The sequence below is a fragment of the Pelophylax lessonae genome (assembly GCF_965119305.1).
Source record: "Pelophylax lessonae genome assembly, chromosome: 4".
In the NCBI taxonomy this organism is placed as follows: Eukaryota; Metazoa; Chordata; class Amphibia; order Anura; family Ranidae; genus Pelophylax; species Pelophylax lessonae.
The window spans coordinates 217,841,532-217,868,016 of record NC_138771.1 but is presented as its reverse complement, the minus strand read 5'-3'; the positions used below and the strand labels follow the sequence as shown (position 1 = coordinate 217,868,016).

General features: G+C 41.8%; 1 protein-coding gene across 2 annotated transcripts in view; it reads right to left on the bottom strand.

The window, feature by feature from the left end:
- GRM8 (glutamate metabotropic receptor 8) overlaps positions 1 to 26,485 on the bottom strand; it is a gene marked incomplete at its 3' end in the record, with an annotated part of 1,426,014 nt that overhangs the window by 35,224 nt on the left and 1,364,305 nt on the right. The window lies entirely within an intron of this gene.

Sequence of the window (26,485 nt, the reverse complement as noted above, 5' to 3'; positions counted from 1 at the left end):
TTATAACATATGAATAGAAAGATGAAATCCAGTTTATTATCATTGCAAAAATAAATTTACAACATAATTTCAATACTACTCCTCGCAGTATACAAAAACCATAAACATAACTCACAAAGATAAATTCAATTATACTGTATATCAAATAAATACTAAACATTCTAATCATTAAAAAGGGTAAAACACATTGTTATAACAAACAGTAACCAGGATCACTTGGCTAATTAGTTCAATTTAAAGCGGAACTCCACCCAAAAGGGGTTAGGTCAGCTTTAAGGACTCGTCCCCTGCTCCTCTTGCAGATTTGGCACTTTTGAGGAGCGAGGGGGAGAGCAGGTACCCAATTTTGACAGGTACATGCTTCCAATTGCCGCTGAGCTCGGCACCGGAAGTTCTCCTCCCTCCCTGCCCCTTGCAGTCTTCTGGGACTCTTACAGGTCCTAGAATACAGCATCCAAAAGTCAGGATGTACAGCACAAATTGGGCATGTGCAGTGGGCACCCGACTGTGAAGCCACAAGCTGCCACAGCCGGGTGCCCATAGTGAAGATGCCAGTGCTGCCAAGGGAGGGCGGAGGATGAAGACAGCTGGGGTGAGCACACTGCTGGTCCGTGGGACAGGTGAGTGCCTGTTTTTTAAGACTTTTATTTTTTTGATAGGTGCCTGGATCTCCTCTTTAAGTTTCAGATTTACAGTCCTATTAGCCCTCAGAAAAAAGTTCTCAAAATCTGTTTGTTCTCCCCTTCATATTTCTAAAATGCCTACTAGACAGCAATAATTAATATAAATGAAGGTCAGGATGGGACAGATCTCTCACTGTTTTCTCTGCTCTAAAAAGGCAACAGGACTGATACATTTTAGCTAGGTAGAGAAGCTTACAACCCACATTTTTCTGTAGTATGGCATTTTCTGAAAAGCAGAATATTAACACATAGGACATCATTAGTGCTCTGGTTTGGCAGGTGATTTACATTTTAGGAAGCAAAATTCCTAATAAATATCTCATTAGTCAAATAACTAAACAAACACATGAAAGTATTGGCAAGCCATTCACAGAGTTATCCTTCATGATCCAATGATGACACACTCTTAACCACATAATGCTTTTGCTGCCAGGTTTGTATGGTGTGCAGTGGCAATTTCTTCTCCTGCTATAAGATCATGGTCATGTCAGTGGCCATGAGCCTATTAGAAAACCGTTCAGCAGACTCTGCTGAACAAACTGATAGCAATGATTAGTGGCTTACAAGCCACTAATCAGAGCTATTCACCTAAAATCTGACCCCCCGCTGCTGCCACTTTTTTGCCCTGTGTCTCCTTTGATTCCTGCCTCTTCACCCCCTGCTACTGTGTTTGACAGCTGAAATGCCCCCCCCCCCCCACACACACACACACTCTTTGGTCTCCTTTCCCTGCTGCTTCAATCCCCAGCAGCACTGGGGCACAGATAGGGAATCAAAGTCTGGATGAAGAGCAAGAGAGGGTTGATAAACATGTGTGAGCAATAGGTACTGATTACTGCCTGAGCTCATTCTTCATTGAAGCATAGTAAACTGTGCTTACTATTCTTCAGTTTGTGAATAAATAGAAGCCTCTTTGCAGAGACTTATATTCATTCATCTGCAGTGCAGCCGAAGCTGCAGAGAAATGAACTGAGGACTCTATGGGGGGATTTACCAAAATTGTTTAACACAGAAGCTGGCACAAATGTGCATAGTAACCAATTAGATTCTAACTTCAGCTTGTGCAATTAAAGTGGTTGTAAAGGATCACCTTGTTAAAAAAAAAAAACCTACTCAGTTTGATTAGAAATTAAAGGAAAAAAAATTGAGTATAGATAAAAAAATATATATTTTCCCCCCTTTTTTTATAAGTGATCACTTTCCCTCTGTTCTCAGCTGCAAAAGAGCTGTGGGGAGGAGAAACAGCAGCAAACTGAGCTTCTTATTGAAAGACTGTGCAGGGGGGGCGGGGACATGTCGGGAAAAGTCTGATCATTAGAGGAGAGTACACTGAGTTCCCAAAACAGCTAGAGAACTGACATGCTGTCATGCTTAGTGTGGTCAATTTTTAATAGGAAAGCAGAGTGACTGACATGAGTACCAGGGATTTTACAGGCTGAAGAGGGTAGCCGCTCAGGTGAGACAAGGCACTCTGGTGCAGGTCAGATCCGCCATGCAGAAAATGTGTCAAAACCAAGTAAAATGGACCGCACTCAGGAGTAGATGAAATCAGAACTGTCATTTATTCCTCATGAATACATCCATACAGACAGTGCATCAAAGACATACAATAGGTTGATGCGTTTCACGATACAGAGGATCGCTTACTCATAACTAGGGTTGAGCGAACACCTAGATGTCCGTGTTCGACGGGTTCGGCCGAACTTTAAAAAAAAGTCCGGGTCCGTGTCCCGGACTTTTACCGAACTTTTCCCGGACACCGAACCCCATTGAAGTCAATGGGGACCCGAACTTTAAGGCACTAAAATGGCTCTAAAACACCAAAGGAAAGGGCTAGAGTGCTGCAAATGGCAGCAAAACGTAATTAAGAGCATGGCAAGTGCTCTGCAAACAAATGTGGATAGGGAAATAACTTAAAACAACAAAAAAAAAACAGAAAAATAAAACAATGTTCTTCTTCATCTCTGAAGGACGAGGCCCATATGGAGTAGGAGGGAGGTTGAGGTGGTGGTGGATGTGGCGGTGACATAGGCGTGCGCACAGGGTGTGCTGGGTGTGCCTGGGCACACCCTAATCACCTAGGGCACATAGCATTGCCAGTGAGGAGATGGGAAAGATCTCCCTGGGACCTGCTCTGCTCTATTTCTCCTTGCCTACAGGTACATGGCCCCGATACATTACTCTCCCTGCTGGCAAACACATGCATGTGTATTTCAACTTTGGGGTGCACACCTTAATGCAATAGGCTGCGCACACCTATGGGCGGTGTAGGTGGAAGCGGCGGTGGAGGAGGACCAGGGCCGGATTAACAGCATCATGGGCTTGGTGCTGAGGATTTTGAAGGGCCTTAAGGGCCGTGCCTTGCCATGCACCCAGAGGAGGAAGGGTGCAGCCATGCATGCCTAATTCAACATGGGATGCTGTCTCTGAAGCCCATAAACACATCCATGCATCGCCAACTGTCCCTCCTTGTCCGGCCTTCACGCTGTGTGGGGAGGTTCTGAGGGTGCTGCCTGGGGAAGCGAGCATAGAAGCCAGACTTCTGTGTTTACAAGTGACAGAAGAGCGGTAACAGTGAATATGGCCAACCCGGGGCCTATATAAAAGGTAGGGGCCTGGAGCTGCAGCTCCAATAGCCCCTACATTAATCTGGCCCTGAGGAGGAGGACGAGGTAGCCAACACTGCTTCTTTTCAAAAATTTTAAATGAGGGTACACCCCAAAAGAGTGAGAAAGAGCAAAAATGGAACAATGGGTGGGTAAGGTCGGTATCCATTGCTATTCTGCATAAGGTACGGAAAAGTCCCGTGGGATCCATGCCTGGTTCATTTTAATGAACGTGAGCTTGTCCACATTGTCTCTGGACAGGCGGCTGCGCTTGTCTGTTATAACGCCCCCAGCCGTGCTAAATACCCGTTCAGATAATACACTGGCTGCAGGGCACGCCAGCACCTCCAAGGCGTAAAGGGCAAGCTCAAGCCATGTGCCCAATTTGGAGACCCAGAAGTTGAAGGGGGCAGACCCGTCATTCACTACATGTAGGCGTGTGCACACATACTGCTCCACCATGTTGGTAAAATGCTGCCTCCTGCTAAGACGTTCCATCTGAGCTGCTGGTGCTGCTGTTTGTTGTGGCGTGCTGACAAAGCTTTTCCACATTTCGGCCATGCTAACCCTGCCTTCTGAGGTGCTGGCGGTGCCCTGGTTGCGTTGGCGACCTCCTCCTCCTCCTCCTCTGCCTTGTGCTTCCACTGTGGCCCCGCTGTCAGATGGGAATGCCAGCAGCATGGCGTCTACCAGCGTGCGCTTGTACTCGCGCATCTTGCGATCGCGCTCCAGTGAGTGAATTAAGGACGGTACGTTGTCCTTGTAACGGGGATCCAGCAGCGTGGCCACCCAGTAATCAGCACAAGTTAGAATGTGGGCAACTCGGCGGTCGTTGTGGAGACACTGCAGCATGTAATCGCTCATGTGTGCCAGGCTGCCCAGAGGCGACGAAAGGCTGTCCTCTGTGGGAGGTGTATCGTCCGTGTCCTCTGTATCCCCCCAGCCACGCACCAGTGATGGCCATGAGCTGGCCTGGGTGCCACCCTGCTGTGAACATGGTTCCATCTCCTCCTCCAGCTCCTCCTCCTCCTCATCCTCCTCATCCTCCAGAACTGTGCCCCTGCTGGACAATTGCGTCCCTGGCGTTTGCGTGTGCAGGAACCCACCCTCGGAGCCCCTTGCGAATGACTGCCCTGAAAGCCTTGGAAATGTTACCTCTTCATCCTCCTCCTCCTCCTCATCCTGTGCCACATCCTCTTCCATCATCGCCCGAATTGTTTTTTCAAGGAGGCATAGAAGTGGGATAGTTAAGCTGAGAACGGCGTCATTGCCACTGGCCATGTTGGTGGAGTACTCAAAACAGCGCAACAAGGCACACAGGTCTCGCATGGAGGCCCAGTTAAATTAAATAGCGGAATAGAAAATATGATCCAAAAAAAGTGTATGTATATCACACGTACACAACCACACTGGGCCCCAATTACTATTGTTTGTACCCCTAAAAGGCTAGATGAGGAGTAGGGGGAGTATGGAACAGGCAGCACCCTCAAACCTTCAGAAGTATGAGATGAACCCCAACAACTTGGAAAGGTGGATCTCTCTCACACGTACCGACACAGACTATCCCGCAATTCAATTGATCCTCAAAGGTTTTTATTGAATAGCGGAATAGGAAATATGATCAAAAAAAGTGTATGTATCTCGCACGTACACAACCACACTAGGCCCCAATTACTATTGTTTGTACCCCTAAAAGGCTAGATGAGGAGTAGGGGGGGTATGGAACAGGCAGCACCCTCAAACCTTCAGAAGTATGAGATGAACCCCAACAACTTGGAAAGGTGGATCTCTGTCACACGTACCGACACAGACTATCCCCCAATTTAACTGATCCCCAAAGGTTTTTGATTAAATAGCGGAATAGAAAATATGATCCCAAAAAAGTGTATGTATATCACACGTACACAACCACACTGGGCCCCAATTACTATTGTTTGTACCCCTAAAAGGCTAGATGAGGAGTAGGGGGAGTATGGAACAGGCAGCACCCTCAAACCTTCAGAAGTATGAGATGAACCCCAACAACTTGGAAAGGTGGATCTCTCTCACACGTACCAACACAGACTATCCCCCAATTTAACTGATCCCCAAAGGTTTTTGATTAAATAGCGGAATAGAAAATATGATCCCAAAAAAGTGTATGTATATCACACGTACACAACCACACTAGGCCCCAATTACTATTGTTTGTACCCCTAAAAGGCTAGGAGTAGGGGGAGTATGGAACAGGCAGCACCCTCAAACCTTCAGAAGTATGAGATGAACCCCAACAACTTGGAAAGGTGGATCTCTCTCACACGTACCAACACAGACTATCCCCCAATTTAACTGATCCCCAAAGGTTTTTGATTAAATAGCGGAATAGAAAATATGATCCCAAAAAAGTGTATGTATATCACACGTACACAACCACACTAGGCCCCAATTACTATTGTTTGTACCCCTAAAAGGCTAGGAGTAGGGGGAGTATGGAACAGGCAGCACCCTCAAACCTTCAGAAGTATGAGATGAACCCCAACAACTTGGAAAGGTGGATCTCTCTCACACGTACCAACACAGACTATCCCCCAATTTAACTGATCCCCAAAGGTTTTTGATTAAATAGCGGAATAGAAAATATGATCCCAAAAAAGTGTATGTATATCACACGTACACAACCACACTAGGCCCCAATTACTATTGTTTGTACCCCTAAAAGGCTAGGAGTAGGGGGAGTATGGAACAGGCAGCACCCTCAAACCTTCAGAAGTATGAGATGAACCCCAACAACTTGGAAAGGTGGATCTCTCTCACACGTACCAACACAGACTATCCCCCAATTTAACTGATCCCCAAAGGTTTTTGATTAAATAGCGGAATAGAAAATATGATCCCAAAAAAGTGTATGTATATCACACGTACACAACCACACTAGGCCCCAATTACTATTGTTTGTACCCCTAAAAGGCTAGGAGTAGGGGGAGTATGGAACAGGCAGCACCCTCAAACCTTCAGAAGTATGAGATGAACCCCAACAACTTGGAAAGGTGGATCTCTCTCACACGTACCAACACAGACTATCCCCCAATTTAACTGATCCCCAAAGGTTTTTGATTAAATAGCGGAATAGAAAATATGATCCCAAAAAAGTGTATGTATATCACACGTACACAACCACACTAGGCCCCAATTACTATTGTTTGTACCCCTAAAAGGCTAGGAGTAGGGGGAGTATGGAACAGGCAGCACCCTCAAACCTTCAGAAGTATGAGATGAACCCCAACAACTTGGAAAGGTGGATCTCTCTCACACGTACCAACACAGACTATCCCCCAATTTAACTGATCCCCAAAGGTTTTTGATTAAATAGCGGAATAGAAAATATGATCCCAAAAAAGTGTATGTATATCACACGTACACAACCACACTAGGCCCCAATTACTATTGTTTGTACCCCTAAAAGGCTAGGAGTAGGGGGAGTATGGAACAGGCAGCACCCTCAAACCTTCAGAAGTATGAGATGAACCCCAACAACTTGGAAAGGTGGATCTCTCTCACACGTACCAACACAGACTATCCCCCAATTTAACTGATCCCCAAAGGTTTTTGATTAAATAGCGGAATAGAAAATATGATCCCAAAAAAGTGTATGTATATCACACGTAAACAACCACACTAGGCCCCAATTACTATTGTTTGTACCCCTAAAAGGCTAGGAGTAGGGGGAGTATGGAACAGGCAGCACCCTCAAACCTTCAGAAGTATGAGATGAACCCCAACAACTTGGAAAGGTGGATCTCTCTCACACGTACCAACACAGACTATCCCCCAATTTAACTGATCCCCAAAGGTTTTTGATTAAATAGCGGAATAGAAAATATGATCCCAAAAAAGTGTATGTATATCACACGTACACAACCACACTAGGCCCCAATTACTATTGTTTGTACCCCTAAAAGGCTAGGAGTAGGGGGAGTATGGAACAGGCAGCACCCTCAAACCTTCAGAAGTATGAGATGAACCCCAACAACTTGGAAAGGTGGATCTCTCTCACACGTACCAACACAGACTATCCCCCAATTTAACTGATCCCCAAAGGTTTTTGATTAAATAGCGGAATAGAAAATATGATCCCAAAAAAGTGTATGTATATCACACGTACACAACCACACTAGGCCCCAATTACTATTGTTTGTACCCCTAAAAGGCTAGGAGTAGGGGGAGTATGGAACAGGCAGCACCCTCAAACCTTCAGAAGTATGAGATGAACCCCAACAACTTGGAAAGGTGGATCTCTCTCACACGTACCAACACAGACTATCCCCCAATTTAACTGATCCCCAAAGGTTTTTGATTAAATAGCGGAATAGAAAATATGATCCAAAAAAAGTGTATGTATATCACACGTACACAACCACACTAGGCCCCAATTACTATTGTTTGTACCCCTAAAAGGCTAGGAGTAGGGGGAGTATGGAACAGGCAGCACCCTCAAACCTTCAGAAGTATGAGATGAACCCCAACAACTTGGAAAGGTGGATCTCTCTCACACGTACCAACACAGACTATCCCCCAATTTAACTGATCCCCAAAGGTTTTTGATTAAATAGCGGAATAGAAAATATGATCCCAAAAAAGTGTATGTATATCACACGTACACAACCACACTAGGCCCCAATTACTATTGTTTGTACCCCTAAAAGGCTAGGAGTAGGGGGAGTATGGAACAGGCAGCACCCTCAAACCTTCAGAAGTATGAGATGAACCCCAACAACTTGGAAAGGTGGATCTCTCTCACACGTACCAACACAGACTATCCCCCAATTTAACTGATCCCCAAAGGTTTTTGATTAAATAGCGGAATAGAAAATATGATCCCAAAAAAGTGTATGTATATCACACGTACACAACCACACTAGGCCCCAATTACTATTGTTTGTACCCCTAAAAGGCTAGGAGTAGGGGGAGTATGGAACAGGCAGCACCCTCAAACCTTCAGAAGTATGAGATGAACCCCAACAACTTGGAAAGGTGGATCTCTCTCACACGTACCAACACAGACTATCCCCCAATTTAACTGATCCCCAAAGGTTTTTGATTAAATAGCGGAATAGAAAATATGATCCCAAAAAAGTGTATGTATATCACACGTACACAACCACACTAGGCCCCAATTACTATTGTTTGTACCCCTAAAAGGCTAGGAGTAGGGGGGAGTATGGAACAGGCAGCACCCTCAAACCTTCAGAAGTATGAGATGAACCCCAACAACTTGGAAAGGTGGATCTCTCTCACACGTACCAACACAGACTATCCCCCAATTTAACTGATCCCCAAAGGTTTTTGATTAAATAGCGGAATAGAAAATATGATCCCAAAAAAGTGTATGTATATCACACGTACACAACCACACTAGGCCCCAATTACTATTGTTTGTACCCCTAAAAGGCTAGGAGTAGGGGGAGTATGGAACAGGCAGCACCCTCAAACCTTCAGAAGTATGAGATGAACCCCAACAACTTGGAAAGGTGGATCTCTCTCACACGTACCAACACAGACTATCCCCCAATTTAACTGATCCCCAAAGGTTTTTGATTAAATAGCGGAATAGAAAATATGATCCCAAAAAAGTGTATGTATATCACACGTACACAACCACACTAGGCCCCAATTACTATTGTTTGTACCCCTAAAAGGCTAGGAGTAGGGGGAGTATGGAACAGGCAGCACCCTCAAACCTTCAGAAGTATGAGATGAACCCCAACAACTTGGAAAGGTGGATCTCTCTCACACGTACCAACACAGACTATCCCCCAATTTAACTGATCCCCAAAGGTTTTTGATTAAATAGCGGAATAGAAAATATGATCCCAAAAAAGTGTATGTATATCACACGTACACAACCACACTAGGCCCCAATTACTATTGTTTGTACCCCTAAAAGGCTAGGAGTAGGGGGGAGTATGGAACAGGCAGCACCCTCAAACCTTCAGAAGTATGAGATGAACCCCAACAACTTGGAAAGGTGGATCTCTCTCACACGTACCAACACAGACTATCCCCCAATTTAACTGATCCCCAAAGGTTTTTGATTAAATAGCGGAATAGAAAATATGATCCCAAAAAAGTGTATGTATATCACACGTACACAACCACACTAGGCCCCAATTACTATTGTTTGTACCCCTAAAAGGCTAGATGAGGAGTAGGGGGAGTATGGAACAGGCAGCACCCTCAAACCTTCAGAAGTATGAGATTGTGTTCACTGTACCCCACAAAGATTGAGTTCACTGCACCCCACAATGATTGTGTTCACTGCACCCCACAAAGATTGTGTTCACTGCACCTCACAAAGATTGTGTTCACTGTACCCCCCAAAGATTGTGTTCACTGCACCCCACAAAGATTCTGTTCACTGTACCCCACAAAGATTGTGTTCACTGCACCCCAAAAAGATTGTGTTCACTGCACCCCAAAAAGGATGTTGTTCACTGCACCCCAAAAAGGATGTTGTTCACTCCACCCCAAAAAGATTGTGTTCACTGCACCCCAAAAAGATTGTGTTCACTGCACCCCAAAAATGATTTTGTTCACTGCACCCCAAAAAGGATTTTGTTCACTGCACCCCAAAAAGGATGTTGTTCACTCCACCCCAAAAAGATTGTGTTCACTGCACCCCACAAAGGATTTTGTTCACTGCACCCCAAAAAGATTGTGTTCACTGCACCCCAAAAAGGATGTTGTTCACTGCACCCCAAAAAGGATTTTGTTCACTGCACCCCAAAAAGATTGTGTTCACTGCACCCACAAAGGATTTTGTTCACTGCACCCCACAAAGATTGTGTTCACTGCACACCAAAAAGGATTGTGTTCACTGCACCCCAAAAAGATTTTGTTCACTGCACCCCAAAAAGATTGTGTTCACTGCAGCCCAAAAAGATTGTGTTCACTGCAGCCCAAAAAGATTGTGTTCACTGCAGCCCAAAAAGATTGTGTTCACTGCAGCCCAAAAAGATTGTGTTCACTGCAGCTCACACACAGAAAAATGGATGTGGATCACTGACACCTGCCTATCTCCAATCCCACACCACACAGCAATATCGATTGTAGTTTGTAGAACACAGTTTCCCTAAAATTCAGCAGACTCTGTCCCTAACAGGATTGAGAAGAGATCGTAGATCAGGATTGAGTGCAGATTCACCCCACCCCCCACACAGCAATATCGATTGTAGTTTGTAGAAGACACTGACCCTATAATTCAGCAGACTCTATCCCTAAAATGCCTACAACTCGCCCTGCCTAAACACTCCGACCTGTCCCTCAATTCTATCCGGACACAAATGGTTTTTTCCTGCCTATCTTTCCCTAATCAGCAGCCAGCACGTTGATGTGTGCTCTGTCCCTGAATCTAAGCAGCATAATGACGCCGCTGCGGCTGCCTCGAACTTATAAAGACTTGGTCACATGCTTCAGACGGCCAATCACAGCTACTGAGACATTTGCAGGCATGGCTGGGATGGCTTAAGGCACACCAGTTAAACGATTGTTGATTGGCTGTTGAAAGCCCGCCATGAAAAGAGCGCCAAAGCATGCAAAACCCGGAAATAAAACGACCGAACACGGATTTTTACCCGAACATACAGTAAAGTGTCCGTGTCCGTGTTCGGGTACAAAAAATCCAATTATTCGGTACGAACACGAATAATACAGTCCGTGTTCGCTCAACACTACTCATAACCACACCAGGTTATGAGTAAGTGAGCCTGCTATATAACATTCCCCAAAAAATGTAAAAATCAAAATTTTTTCTAACATTTTAGACCAATTTGTTTACTACTACATATTTTTGGTCAACAAAATTGCAATAAGCGTATTTTGATTGGTTTGCGCTAAAGTTATTGCATCTACTAACTACAGGAAAGATTTATGTAATTTTTATTGGTTTTTATTTTACTAGTAATGGCGGCGATCTGCGAGTTTTAGCGGGACTGCAACAGTGTGGCAGGAAATTTTAGCATTAGCAGGAAATTTGTAAGATATGCTGCTGTGTGGACTAATAAAGAATAAAGATGTTAGTGTATTTTGAGTGAAAATAGCAATTTATTTAAAATGTGTGCAACTATTGTAGGGCCTAAAAAAATCAATAGCACATTTTTTTTTCCCTACAGGTCATGTGCTTTCATAAAATGTATGGCTTGAGGGGTCTTTTACAAACTCTGAAAGCTGTAAGTGAAAAATTATAAACTCAAGATTTTGAGAGAGAATTATTTTTAATTAAAGTTTTACGTACCTTCAGTTTTCACAATTTCACAGAAAGGCACAATTTAAAATGTGCAAATATGTGTTATTTTATTACTCAATACAGTTTTTGTTTTCATATTTAGTAGGAATTGTGCAGGTATTTTGTAAATTTGACCATGTACTGCATGTATCCACAAAGAATGAATTTATTGTATATTTAGTAAAAATAGTGATTTAACAAACATTTGCACAAATTTTGTAAGATATGTTGTTGTTTGTGTCTATTAATAATGATTTTTATTTAAAATAGCAATTAAACAAACCTTTGTGCAGGGCACAATTATGAAAAGTGCTACAGGATAGATTGGAAACCTTTTCTTTTATTAGTGACTGAATTACCTGTGAGCGTAAAGGTCTAATAGATGTTTTCTGCTGGTAAGTAGACACGCCCTATGACTTTGCAAAATCATATACCCTGGTAATAAATGTAATCCCTTTATGACCAAAGGGAATTTAGACATGAACAGATATAGTACATTTACTGCATGTTTACCTATTAGCAAACCTAAACTATTTCTGAAAGGAACTGAACTCTGGAATCTGTGTCCAAAAAGGCATGCAGATGCCAAAGGACTAGTCAGCATTATTGCTTGTTATTTCCGCCAGTTGATCATTCTCCATTTCTTGATTACCTTGCCTTGTTCTGCAATGTGTCTATGCATTGTAGAAGCATTATTAGTAGAGCCAGGGCTTTATTTCCTAGTGTCAGAGATTCCAGAAAAGAAAACAGTGAGCAGTAAATAGTTGCAAATCTTACTCCAAATCTGTTAGGACTTGCAGTCAGAGATCTCACACTGTGACCACAGGAAATCCTAGGCACACTCACATATCAGGAAGTGCACTGTGAATTTTTAGGAGGAATTAAAGACAAAATATACATTTTTAGAGTAGAGTACTGCTTAGGCCCAAATAACTACAACATAGCAAATGTGCCCTCTAACTTTGTGACTATTAACTTTCTGAGCTCAGCACCACATTGATTCTGCTTTTTCAGGACGTATGAGGAGTACATTTATTCCAAACATTTTCACTAAGATATTTTATCCCATTTGTCCTGCTTACTTTGGTTCAGCCTGCTGCATGGACATCTTATAGGCTTGCAGTTTATTATATACTTTATAGATTTTAGAATAGTAGTTTTAAGTTGTTCATTTTCTAACATCAGAATTTCACTGACATCATTTATTTCATGAAACTGTGCTAGTTTTATTTTACCTGTTTATTTATATACCCAGTTACTATTTTAATAATGGTCTGAACCCAAAGACTTGAATATACACTATAGGCAATGACTCACTTTAGTGTGATATACCTTGCAGAATTGTATAGTATTAAAGGGGCTAGGGGATTTATTTTTAAATTAACTTTTCCCTTAAAGCAGGAAAGATTTGTTTGACTTAAGATGTGTTAGCGTGTTATGTTTAGTAAAAACCCTCAACCTACCATGCGACTTTATTTAGCATTTTTTAAATGTTATTTAAATTGCATATCAACATAAACAGACTTATTTAGAAAGTCAAAGAACAAAATTAAAATGGTTGTGCTAAATACAATAATCTGCATTATTCCATCTGAATTCATCTGTCATTTGACTGTGCTTGACTAAGCTTAGGGTGGATTGGTTATTGGATTGGTCGTGTTAAAGTACTCTTAAAGTACTTAACACTACCTCAATGTTCCCTGCACTGATTTCACGAGCAAGCCCTTAAGAGAACAAATAGATTATCTGATGCTTTCACAGTTTCATCACCCAAAAAATTGAATATGCTATATTAAATAATACACTTTTTTTTTTCTTTCACATAAGAAAATATATAATGCATAATAGAATTGGAAATTCACATGAAAACAGTAACATATACAAGGTTTTACAAATCATTGTAAAATTGCAGAACTAGGTTTACATTATTAGTTCTCTTTCTCCTTGACAATTCCATTTTGATTAGTTATACTGTATATGATACTGTGCATTATATTACAGAAGGTCAGATTGGTAATTTTCAGTAAGTTTATGTCCTGAGGCTATAGAAAGGAATGTTAGGAAGATAGCAAGCTGGTGTGCATAGAGATTGTAGTTGTAGGCAGCAAATAAAAAACGTCCTCATTAAAGCCTAACTGAAGTCACAGAAATATGCAATCAGATAGACGTTGTACTAACAACCTCTATTTTTGCAGCAGAAGTCTAAATGTGACTGTGGAGTCTAAATGGCACCAGAAAATTCCCACTTTTCTCTGTCATTCACACAAAACTGGTCTGACACACCCTACCATTTTGTAGGACAAGCCTGAGTGAGAAAGCTTGTTCAGAAAGGTAAGGCAAAGTACTCAGCTCTGCCAGCACATATCACTAGAGAGAAGAGTATGAGCAGCATTTTTACTGAAAGAAATAATATTTTAAAGTTTTTCCAAGCAAAATAAATTAAAAAATCATAACAGGCGATACATGATGATAAAGTAATAAAAAAAACCAAGCGATAACAATCTCACACCTTTTAAACAGAACAGAATGTCAAAATGTTGATATATGACAAGAAAGCAACACAATATAATTACATTTTAAAGAAAATATATACTCCTATCTTCTGATCTGGATATGTTGTTAATATATAACATCTCTATGCCTCCATGTTATAGCTGAAAGCAAAAAAGTGAATACATATCACAGAAATCCCACACTCCAATTATCTGACTGCCAAAACGTTTTACAAGAGAAATGTGAAGGTTGCCATTGCTGTTCCTCACCTTCAAATAGTATAACCTGCCTGGTTGTCTGTCCTACTTACTTGTCTTAAAGCGGAGTTCCGGCCACGAAAAAAAAATTTCAATAAACATACCCCCGGGACAGTCAGGGCTAGTACATTCCACAATGGCTAGCCTCTGATCTGTCCTGGTTCGCACTTACCTGCAAGAAGAAATACTCACTTTTAAAATTTCTTCTCCAGCGTTGCCATCTCTGTTGTGGGCAGCTGAAGCCAGCACGATCCTCTTCTGCGTCCTCTTCCGTGTCTTCTTCTCCCAGAATGCGCCTTCACCGGCCCCTCTCGTCACTTCCGGTGCGGCGCTGCATTCCTCCACAGCTTCTGGGCATGCCCAGAAGCTGTTTAGCAAGGAATGCGGCGTCGCACCGGAAGTGACGAGCGGGCCGGCGCCGCTGCATTGATTCCTGGGAGTGATGACGTTCAGCTCCCAGGAATCATTGCAAAGCGGAAGTGACGGCGCAGGCCACGGCCGCCGAGGGAGGAAGTGGAAGACAGGTGAGTATATCTTTCTACAATTACAAGGTAAGTAAAAAAAAATAAAAATCCAAACTATCCATTTCTGTTTCAGGTGAGGAAAAGCAAGCGGGTGGCCACAAAATCGGTTATGTCGATTTTGTGGCCGGAACTCCGCTTTAATGATCTGAGTCACTGACCTGGAGAAAGAATGTAGATAAGGATCTCTAATACTTCTCTGCACCCATTGATATCCTTAACAGCCATTGACAGCAGAAAGTTTTTATGTATAAGAGTGGTAGTAATACCGCTATTATACACAATGTTAAGCTCCCACCGAACAATTAAACATTCAGGTGTTCATGAAAAATGTCTGGAAAGCCATGGTTCAGTCTGAACTTGTGTTTAGACCAAGTCTTTGACCAAGCCCCAACATCATTGACAACGCCTTTATCGATTTTTCTGTTAAGAAAGATGATACCATTATTTTTAGGCCTCATCCAGGACACAACCTTGTGACCTGCTATACCTTATAGAGAACAATGAGGTGTTGCTTCCTCGTGCATGTAGCGGCCTTATTATTAGGAAAGGGGCGACTGAGAAAATGCTTCCTGTTGCTGGCAGAAGTCTAAACACTAGGGTTGAAAAGGCTGAGGAAATGCTTTCTTCTGCCTGCAGCAGGCTAAAAATCAAGGTAGAGGAGACTGAGGAAATGCTTCCTCCTGCAGCAGACTGAGGACATAACTATAGCCTAGGCAAAGTCACTGGAGTGCATAGATACTTAAATTTCTACTTCAATTCTAGGCCTTTTTCTGACACTTTTGTTTATAGCACATATACAAATCTGTAATTTGTATCTAGAGATTAAGTTAGAACCCAAAACATTATATATTTTTTAAAGCAGAGGCTCTATAGAATAAATTGGTGGGTGTTGCAATTTTTTTATGTCACACGGTATTTGTGCTGCGGTTTTTCAAAAAGAATTTGTTTCCAAAAAATACACTTTTTTAAATTCTAATACAAACAAAACACAATACATAATCCAATGTTTTGTAAACTATAAAAGATGTTACATCAAGTATACATATACTAAACGTGTCATGCTTTAAAGTTACACACTCCTGTGCAATGGTGAAAAACTATGTAAATTTCACTATCCATAAGCAACACTTTAAAAGGCTTTACAGGTTACTACTTTAGATTTGCAGAGGAGGTCTTGTGTTAGAATTACTGCCATTATCTGATGTTCGTGGTGATATCTCACATGTGTGGGATGATCGTGGTTTGCATGAGTGCAGGACCGATGTATTCGTTTGCCTTTGTGCACAAGCATGGAAGACGGGGACACATTACATTCTATTAATAAAATGATTAAATTTCTTTTTATTTTGCTTTTAATTTTTTTTTTTTGGATCACTTTCTTATCTGTCACAAGAAATGTAAACATGCTTTGAGCTAGCAGTAGACATGTGACAGGTACTCTTTATAGAAAGATCTGGGATCTACAAGACCCAAAATCTATTGTCTGCCCTTAAAAGCATTCAAAACACCAAGATCCAATTTTTTTTAATGCTTTTGATTTTTCAAAAATGGAGCCATTGAACGCCAGGTAAACCGGAAGTGATTTAATGTCATCGCTTTTGGGTTACCACAGCAAGGGCTATCCTGGCTTTGTTGGGCTGTCCAACGAGCCGGAAGCAGTGCTAGCTGGGTGCTTGATTCCCCAATAGGAGGGGATAGCCCAAGCAAACTGCGGAAGGAGGCGGGAGGGAGGGACATCCCCTCCTGCTGCTTGTAATAGCAATCAAGTGACTAGTTAGCTCTCTGTTTGCTATTACAAGAGACCACTGGCTCTGAGAAACTGCAGCTGCAGTCATTAGCCTGGTATAATCACTGAAAGTCCAGCGACATACAGGTATGTCGCTGGTCGTTGAGTGTTTATTAATAAAAAGTACAGTAGTTAAAAATATACATATATATTGTTGTTTTTACTGTAACATGTCAGGAATTTATTTATGAAAACTTGTATAAATTACTAAAAGGTCCACTTTAGAGTATATAGTGTGGCAGTCTCCCAGAATTGCACATTGTCTATTGTTTAATGCTTGAACCAAACATTCAAACAGGTATGTTCTGTTTTCTAAAACATGTATAGTAGATATTTGCTAAGTAGCAAAGTCACCAATTTACTAAAGAAGTTCAGAATCTTGACTGAAAAATTGTGTGAATCTTCACATTAATTATCTAGTCATATGAAGACCATCTGCACATAATTGGGTATTCAAAGTTAACAGTTAAAAGTTAAAAGTTTTCCCTTGGTTTAATAATTGAAGAAAATTTTTACACAACTGAGTAGTAAAGATTCTTAACTTCTTAGCTAGTTCAGCTCTTTGGACGTACCACATATGTCCATTGACCAAACATTTAATTGCAAGCGGATAACTGCCGGTCGCCCCCTTCACTGGTGGTTCCCTGGCTCTCCTGCTCTTACTTGGAGCCTGGGACCACAACTGCCAGCTTCAGGGGGGGAGGACAATGTGAGACAGCGGAAAATCTGTGCCTTGATCTCACTTGTATACAATGAAACCAAATGCAGTGATTATTTTGCCACTTCTGATTTCATATCCACCATTTCCTGGCCAGTACAGCCAGGGGACACATCTAACCAAACTGATCTGAGCTTGGTTAGATGATGTCATGGGCAGGGGAGACATTGGGGCCTAATAACTCTAAAAATAGTATCTGTCATCTGCCCAATGCTTTCACATGGGGGGGGGGGGGTTATGAACCCTTAGTGATATAACTCAAGTAAAAAAAAAGTCTTAAAAAATAAAATTATAATAAAATGTATTAATTAAAAAATAAATTGATATAGCCTTGTGGCCCTGCACACATGTGCAAATGCAAATGCATATGTAACTGTTGTCACACATTGCCACAAATGTAAGAGTGACAGCAATAAGTCTATCACAACATCTCCAGGTTAACTCAAAATTGATGAGCTGTAAAAGATTTTATAGCATCACCTATAGAGATTTTTGGTCAGCGTAGTTTTTTGCAATATCACGGGTGCATTTTAAGACGTGGCATGTTTGGTATCTATTTACTTGATGCAACCTCCAGATCCTCCGTGAAATGAAGTCTCCAAGAAAACCTCAGGGACCAGCCGCAACCACCGGATCGGTGTACCAAGACCAATGACGCCAGTCTGGGGACACTAAGATGACCGGAATCCTTTCTGCCTTGATCCTGCGCAAGTCATGGGAGAAGTTTGAGAGAAGGGAAGGCGTAAACAAGATAATATCTGACCTCACGGGCCACCAGCATGTCTGTGGTGTTTGCCAGAGGATCCCGAGACCGTGCCACCAACCTCTGCACCTTACCGTTGAGCCGATAGGACAACAGGTCTCCCTCGGGAGTGCCCTGCCGGAGACACAACTGATGAAAAACCTCCAGATGAAGTGACCATTTCCCCTGGTCCAATGCGTGTCAATGTAGGCAATCCGCCTCACTCCTTGAATGAGAGGGCTGGAACAAAACTTTTTGCCCACCATAGAAGTCCAGCTGCCACCAGTGCCGCCATGACACATCTTGTGCTCCCCTGGTGATGGACATAAGCCACAGCCATGGCATTGTCTGATTGAAATCACACCGTACACCCCTGAAAATGATCCGTCCAATGATCCAGACATAGTCTGACCGTTCGGAGTTTCAGTACTTTGATCGGCAGTCTGGACCCTTCCAAAATCCAGACGCCCTGGGCATAATCTTTGCAGAGAATGTGTCCCCACCTGGACAGGCTGGCAGTCATAGGATGACTGTGCAATACAAGGGAGAAAGGATTTACCCTGTGTGAGCATCGAAGAAAGAAACACCCAGATCAGAGACCCTCTCCTTCCCTAGCTCAGCTGGATCAGATTAGCCAGAGTCTGTAGATTCTTGTCCCATTTCACTAGGATTTAACTGCAGAGACCTTGCCCCACATGCAAGTCCGGAGGGATGACTGTCTACTGGACAACAAAAGATGAATTGCAGCCTGCAATTTCTCGAGCAGGGCCAGAGAAAGAAGTACTCTGGCTAAAGCTGCGCCAAGAGTCAGACCCAGATAGTCCAGTTTTGTGGAAGAAACCAGAGCAGACTTCCGAAAATTCAATAGTGATCACTAAGTTGTCCACCAAAGCCGCAGCAGACTCTGCTCACATAAGAAAGTCATTCAAGTAGGCCAGTACCACAATCCCCAGCTGATGTAACAATACCAGGACCGGGGTCAACACATTTGGGAAGACCCGGGGGGGGGGGCGTAGGCGAGATCCAAGGGCAATGCCACAACTGGTAATAACTCCTCTCCCGCAGCAGAACGGAGGAGGCACTAGAGTCGGGCACCCGTTGGAATGTGCAGGGAAGCATCCTTGATGCCGATAGAAGCAAGGAAGTCCCCATAAGGAAGGGATGGCACCTCATGCGAATGAATTTTGAACTTCTGTACCAGAATTGATGGAACAGTCAATTTCTGGAGTAGTGACTCCGCAAGGGGTACCTCACAGAAAGGTGTTTAGGAACCACAAGGAAAGGTTTTGGACGCTCCCATTCAATCCAGACATATTAGTCAAAATAGGAGTGAGAAGGCAACACTGTTGCCATGTGAGATGGCTAGTGAATGTCAAAAAGGGGGAACGGCAACCTACGCAGCTGCCTCAGCTACACCCTCCATCTGCAAAGTCTCCCACATGGATTGTAATCAGTGCGCAAACCATGGCCTCTTGAACGCAGCTACAGCTGAGGAGGGAATATCCTCACTATCTGACAGGTCAGGGACGTGGACTAACCCCGCAGGGTGGGAACGTCCACTACCAAAAAGCCAGAATCCAAATCTGGCAACCGATGAGGCAGGGGAGGGTAAGAGGGCACTACCAGGAAACACAAAAAAGACCCAGAGGAGGCCACCATTGAGACCCCACACAGAAAAGCGCTGACTAAGGCCCTGCATGGGGGGTACCGAGCACTGACGCCCCTCCAAGGCCCGCAGAAGCCTCGTCGCCATCGCCTCACTGATGCAGGTAGTCCCGCAAGCAAAAAATCCCGTAGGGCCCAACAGCACCACTGGGAAGGGTAGCATAATGACAGCTACTACTTGCAGAGACCAGGGCCACCCCCACAGCACTGCCTCTCCAGAAGGAGGGGCCTGGCTCGGCCACAGCCTCAATTTTTGGATGCCTTGCCTCAAGTGCACAGATCCAAAAGAAAGAAGGGACCGGCTGAGGCAGCGGAGGGGAAGGTGGATGCCTGGACTGAAAGCAGCAGCTTTATAGTTATATCTACATGTGTGAGTTAATTATAAAATACAATTTGAATTTTCTATGAAACATATTTTCAATAAATAGTTATTAAGAAGATTCTACAAAATGATTTTATAAAGCCAGAAATATGTAAAGTCTAAATTAATAGGGGTATATACATTATATATATATATATATATATATATATATATATATATATTGTGACAGGAAGTCAGGTAAATCTGTGGATGTAGTCACAGACAGGAGATACATTTCAACCTGGTTTAGAAAATTCACCAATTACTATAGGGTGTCGGCTGCAGAGATAGCCAGCAGGAAGTTGAAAACCATTCAGCTGTTCAGAATGAGGAAATGAAGGCCTCTATAATTTGTCCAAAGGAAGTCTAAGGATTGCTGCCTCCTGACGCTGTGTGAGTAGAGGAGGACAGTCAGCTGTGTGCCCCCTGAAAGCTGTGTGAGCATGGGGAAGACCTCCTGAAGCGATGTGCACTGAGGAGGGTAACAAGTGTGAAGACTACTCAAGATGAGGTCTTGGATCGTTTCTATGTGAAAAGAAACCAATGGACATTTCCTGTGTGAAGGGGAAATTAATTAAGACTGAAGACTACTCAAGGTGAGGTCTTGGACTATTTCTATGTGGAAGAAATAAATGAACTGTTTGCTATGTGAAGAGACAAGCAAAGGGATATGTTCAATGTGAAGAGGAAAAGGGACATGATCAATGGACATTTGTTGTGTGAAGAAAAAACATGGACTATTGAGTGTCTGCTGTAGGATCAGCAAACTTTGCCCAACAGTAGGTTGGAGACAGACTTCCGTAGGTAGGTTCCTGTATGTGAGAAGGTAGCCGCCCACAGTGGCAAGGATTTATTTTGTGTTTTATTTTTATTTTGATGTTTTTGAGGCTTGCACTTGTGTGAAGTAAATTGCAAGAATAAACCAAACTGTTGTTTGCAACCACTTCTCGGCTATCTCCCTGTGTAAATGCACCCCCCCCAAGGGGTCATCCATACCCGCCACCGAGTAATCTCCCACAATATATATATATATATATATATATACACACACATATATTTATATCGTTTATTTGCAATGAAAATGCAAACATAATCTAACACTAATATAGCTTAGCCAAAAAATGGCCTTCATTTTTTTCTTGTAATCAATAATCAAATAATATTGTAAGATATGCCAGCAAAGAAATAATGTTATCTGTCTTTTTTAACCTAAGATATATCTAGCTTGTCACCGAACAATGTGAATATGAAGTCTCTATTCACTTTATTTAATAAAATGTTAAAAATCCTTTTATGCAGACCATTTTTAAATTTTCTTCAAGTCAGTATTTGCACAAAGGGGTCATTTATTATTATCAAATAATTGGCTTTACATTTTGCAAGTGAATGTTTAGGAGCAAGCTGAATGTTAAAATGATGCAAATCCATAATACTTACCTGAAATACCTGCAGTATGCAGACTGAAATTTCTGAACTTTATTTTATTATACAGTACTTGAAATAAATTGCATCCCTATCATAAAATAGCTAGAAAATACATTCTCACAAATCTAAATAAGCCTTACTTAAGTATCAATCAAATATGAAATTATCTTTGGAGTCTATTCAATCAAAAATACATTAGCATGCCCCATCTCCCATTTTTTATAGTCTGCTGAAAAAACATAGTGATGTCAATGTGCTTTTAAGTGGAATATGAGATCAAAGTTAAGCCTTTCTAATTTTCCTAGTTTGAATCTACTCTGAAATCCTGAACAGATAGGGTTAGTACTGTTCCTTATTTATCACACATAAAAACAATTTGAATTTGGAGTAATTATCCAAAGCGGTTCTCTTCAGAAAAAGTTTTTTTTTTATTAGTATTGTCTTACCTATGGTCTAGATGCACAAATATTTTTAGTTGTTCTCCCTATTTGCTGATTTTACTTAATTTGTGCCAGTACTCTGCCAGGTATTGCTAATTAGTTCATAGACAGGTTGTTCAGGAGCTCACAGCCAAACATCCAGCATTAATGAAAAACTGAACTTTCCAACTACAACACAGGAGACATGCAAATCAACTTGTATGATGCACTTTGAAGAGCTGCACATGCTATAACTGAGCATTTTGTATACAAGACTAGGCAAATATCTTATTAACAGATCTTTACAGAAACTCAGTGATACATATAGGCAATACATACATGCATACATACAGTGAGGTTTATTTACTAAAACTGAAGAGTGCAAAATCTGGTGCAACTCTGTATAGAAACCAATCAGCTTTCAGGTTTTATTGCCAAAGCCTAATTAAACAAGCTGAAGTTAGAAGCTGATTGGCTACCAAGCACAATTGCACCAGATTCTAAAACGTTTTAGTAAGTTCTGTCTTTTTTCAGTCACTGCCATACATTGATCAAATTTGGTTGGTTCAGCAGGGACCGGCTGAATTTCGATCCATAAATAGGCTAGCTGGTTGTACACAAGCCAATCTATCAATTGACTTGTGTACAACCAGCATTTTGGGTTTTTCCTGCACAATCAGTGCTGCTGGCTATAGCCGGCAACACTAATCATTGTATTCTGCTGACTGGGAAGGTTCCTCACCAGTAGAATATAAGAGCTTCGACTGTGTGAATGAGAGAATCAGTTCATTTTTTTTCCTTCAACCCACAGGTTGGAAAATATAAAAACAATTATGTATGGCCTGCCTTAGACTGTTAATAGAGAAAATGTGTCCTCTTATTCTCACATCTGAATAATAACTTCAGAACAATACTGCCGTAAGTGTTTACTTTACATTTTAAGCAATGAATACTGTTGTTTTTGTGTGGGAATCTTGAAACAAATGTTTTTAGCAATGTACGTTTCACCCACAGTGACATGTCACTTTTGTATGTATGACACCTCTGATATCAACTTGTGTGAGTTCTAGGATGACAGTAGAGTTGTAAAAGGCCCAACTTCCAAATAAATGAGGTCTCCTTTTTAAACCACAGCCTTTGGTGGCAGGCAACAGGCTCTACCTCATTACTGATACCTTAACAAAAGGCATGGGAATAGAGTGGGGTTATTTGCACCTTACCCCACCTGCTCCTAGCCCTATCTTAACCACATCCCACCTGGCCTATAGCTGAATGACAGCTGGGCAGGGGATCAGTTAACCTGATTGTGTGTCATATGACGTCCAGCTGGATAAGCCACACCCGCGCACCCCCAGAGGGATCGCAGCTCTCAATCAGTAGTGCGGTTTGTGGCTCTGACACACCGCATCTCTGATCTAAGTAAAAAGCCTATGACATAGGCTCTTTACCATGTGATCAGCTGTGTCCTTGTATATGAAGATGTTATATTATGACCTGGGTCCACATGTCATTTAATTCAGAGATACTGTTTTCTGTTTTTGCAATATTTACTAGAATTTGTGTCTTGAGGCTATGGTGTTTGGTAATATGTTGCACAGATTTATCTACCTAACCTGTGCCATCTTGACCGGCTGTTATATCTCAGTTACATAATCCCCTGACTTTAAATAACCTATTTGAACCCCTCCAATCTGGTTTTTGGCAACAGCACAGAATACCACCTTGGTCAAAGTCACTAATGACCTTCTGTTAGCTTCTGAATTCCTTGGTTACTAACTATTATTATTCTACTGATCATAGTTCTGCCTTTGATACTGTAGACCACAATCTTTTACTCTCTCATCTTGAAACCATATTTGGAGTTTAAGAATTGGCTCTAAAATGGATTACGTCATATCTCACTGATCGCTGTCACTTTGTTTGTCTTGGCGGATTTCAGTTTGAAGTTGGTTCAGTCAAGTACGGTGTTCCTCAGGGCTCAATCTTGGGTCCCTTACTTTTTAGCATTGTTTCCACTTGGCCAACTGCTTAGATCTCATTGGCTCAATTATCACTTCTATGCTGATGACACTCACATATACATCCACACTAAACCAGATTCTACTTTGGCTGCTTCTCTTTTATCTAACTGTATTTGTGATATAAAAACTTGGATGGCCCATAATTTTCTTTAATGAAACTGCGACAAGACTGAAATCATGCTTATTGGCATCCCCAATCAATTAAGTAAGGCCAGTCCTAATAGCTAATCTTTAGATGACACTGTACTTGAGCTTCAGTCTAGATTTAAAAATCTAAGGGTGATATTTAATGCTAATTTACCCTATAATCCACATGTACAAAACGTTGTCAGAAAACATTTTTCCTCTTGAGAAACATTGCTCGACTGTGTCCTATGCTATCATACACTGTAGCTAAAAAGCCGATCAATATATGTGTGGTCTCTCGACTTGACTACTGCAATGCTCTACTCACTGATGTACTTAAATCCACTATTTTTGACAACAATATGTAAAACATTCTGCAGCCAGAATCCTGACTAGGTCTGCTACAAGTAATCAAATTACCCTATCCTGGAGTTCTTGCACTGGCACTCTACTCATCTAAACTCAATGGGAGACAGAACCTTCTCCTGCTATGCTCCAAATCTCTGAAATTCACTTCCAAAGACTAATAGAGAGTCATCTTCTCTAAACTCATTCAAATCAAATCTAAAAATCTTTCATTTTAGAAAAGCTTTCACTTAATTGTCAGTTTTCTTCATTTATGTTATTCTGTGTATTCCTTGTGTTTTTACTTCTAAAGTGTTTTTGAGAAGCTACCTTTAACAACGCTATATTAAAAAAAAAGTTTATTACTATTATTATTATTATATTATCCTAAGGCCAAAAAAGATATTTGTGTAAGCTCAGAAATGTTATTTCTATACAATGAAGAATCAGTTGTTGGCCACTAATATGTAGTGCCCTGAAAAAAGGATGGTTGAAACATTGAGCCTGGTTTAATTAAGCAGTAGAGCATGTTTATGTTGTAAAGTTAATTTTTATTTTGCAAGGGGATTTTCACTTAACATGATTGTAGTAAAAGTTTTAGAAGAGTATCCAATCACATGCAAAGAAAATAAAAACAGGATTTGTGCTTGAACATGACTAAATTATAGAAGTCAGCACAGTTCTTCCTTAGCTAAACTACATGAAAATTTCCCTTGCAAAGTCAAAATTTCCTTCATAAAGTGAACATACCTTACTCCTTCAGCAAATCAGCCACATTGACTGACTGATTACTATTTGCCAAAGCTTTTCTAGTGGCTGTAAATATTTATAGTATGTTTTAAGACTGATCATTCGAACCCAAAAAGTCTTTGCCAGGAGCTGAATATTAATGCATTTACTTGCGGAATGGCGACAAACTATGGTACTCAAAAATTTCCATAGGCAAAGCTTTAACATTTTTTAACAGTTCCCTTTTTAGAGTTACAGAGGAGTTCTTGTGCTACTTCACATATGTAGTTTGAACACCATTTACAAATGCAGGCACGACTTACATAAACGTTCGTTTTTGCACGCAAGCACAGATGGACGGGACGCTTTAAAAAAATTTTTCTTATTTACTTTATTTTATTTATTTTTACACTGTCCCTTTAAACAAAATGTTTTGATCACTTTTATTGCTGTCACAGGGAATGTAAACATCCCTTGTGACAGTAAAAGGCAGTGACAGATGCTCTTTATTAAGGGATCTGGGGTCTAAAAGACCCCAAACCCCTCTACTGCACCTAAAAGCATTCAAAACACCAAGTTTGGCTGTTTTGAAAGCTGTCATTTTTTTAAAATCTGGTGCTTTTAGGGCTCCAGTAACTGGAAGTGATGTCGTGACATCACTCCCAGGTTTCTACATCAGAGACCCAATCAAAGGCGAATCCGGCTTTGTTCGGGTCTTCGGCCAGCGGGATGGGAGACCCGGATGAGTCATGTAAGGTGGATGGTATCCCCTCCCGCCCCTTGTAATAACACCAAGTAGCTCCTTAGCCACATCAAATGCTATTACAAGAAAGCAGACCGTTGGCTCTAAACAACGGTACTGGGGTGATGCCTCTAGCTGCAGGCATTGCCTCATTACAACCCCTTGAACCAGAGACTGCATATTTGCGTTCCGTCAGCGCGAAGGGGTTAAAGAGGTTGTAAACACACATATTTTTTTTTTCTTCACCCAGAAAGAGAAACACATAATGAGCTAGTATGCATCGCATACTAGCTCATTATGAAATACTTACCTTAGAATGAGCCCCCGCCGTGCCGCCCACTTACCTCTATGACGGGCGACATGTCCAGTCGCTCGTCTTCCGGGATCGCGGCATCCGGCCATCTGATTGGCGCGGTGACATCACACGCGCGCGGGAGCCGACAGTCACGGCACGGGACTCTGAAGGAACGTTCCTTCAGAGCGCATGCGCCAGTGACGTCACTGGCTGCATGTAAGGTAAATATCTCCTAAACGGTACATGTTTAGGAGATATTTACAGTACCTATAGGTAAGCCTTATCATA